Source organism: Austrofundulus limnaeus, unplaced genomic scaffold (genome assembly GCF_001266775.1).
Source record: "Austrofundulus limnaeus strain Quisiro unplaced genomic scaffold, Austrofundulus_limnaeus-1.0 Scaffold1685, whole genome shotgun sequence".
In the NCBI taxonomy this organism is placed as follows: domain Eukaryota; kingdom Metazoa; phylum Chordata; class Actinopteri; order Cyprinodontiformes; family Rivulidae; genus Austrofundulus; species Austrofundulus limnaeus.
Genome location: NW_013954087.1, coordinates 44,946 through 45,359, shown reverse-complemented (window position 1 = coordinate 45,359; position 414 = coordinate 44,946).

The window sequence follows — 414 nt, the reverse complement described above, 5'->3', positions numbered from 1 at the left end:
ACGTCATGGTGTTTCACGTGATGGTGTCTCACATGTTGATGTCTCACGTGTTGGTGTCTCACGTGTTGGTGTCTCACGTGTTGGTGTCTCTCGTGATGGTGTCTCTCTTGATGGTGTCTCATGTGTTGGTGTCTCTCTTGATGATGTCTCACGTGATGGTGTCTCACGTGTTGATGTCTCACGTGTAGGTGTGTCATCTGTTGGTGTCTCTCTTGATGGTGTCTCTCGTGATGTTGTCTCTCTTGATGGTGTCTCACGTGTTGGTGTCTCACGTGAAGGATGTCTCCCGTGATGGTGTCTCTCGTGTTGATGTCTCACGTGTTGGTGTCTCTCGTGATGGTGTCTCTCTTGATGGTGTCTCATGTGTTGGTGTCTCTCTTGATGATGTCTCACGTGTTGGTGTCTCACGTGTTG